Source organism: Eimeria mitis, genomic scaffold (assembly GCF_000499745.2).
Source record: "Eimeria mitis Houghton genomic scaffold, Emh_scaff1831, whole genome shotgun sequence".
Lineage (NCBI taxonomy): Eukaryota > Apicomplexa > Conoidasida > Eucoccidiorida > Eimeriidae > Eimeria > Eimeria mitis.
Window position 1 is genome coordinate 5,468 of NW_013570153.1, and position 356 is coordinate 5,823.

The following is a 356-nucleotide window of genomic DNA, read 5'->3' on the forward strand; positions in this document are numbered from 1 at the left end:
AGGAGACAATATAGAAACACAACCACTTAAGAGAAGGGGACTCAGGGGGACCCCGCTTGCTGCTGCAGCAGCAGAAAGAGACAAAAAACCAAAAGGCAGTTTGCTGCAGCAGCTAGCACTAGCACAGAAGCTTGCTGCTGCAGGCAGCAGCAGCAGCAGCAGCAGCAGCAGCAGCAGCAGCAGCAGCAGCATGCTGGAGCCTGTAGACGACATGCAGAGAAGGGGGGAGAAGGGAAAGAAGAAGAAACGCAAAAACAAAGACCCCTTCAGCACTGTAAGCTGCAACCTTGCTGCTGCTGCTGCTGCTGCTGCTGCTGCTGCTGTTGCTGCTGCTGCTGTTGCTGCTGCTGCTGCTG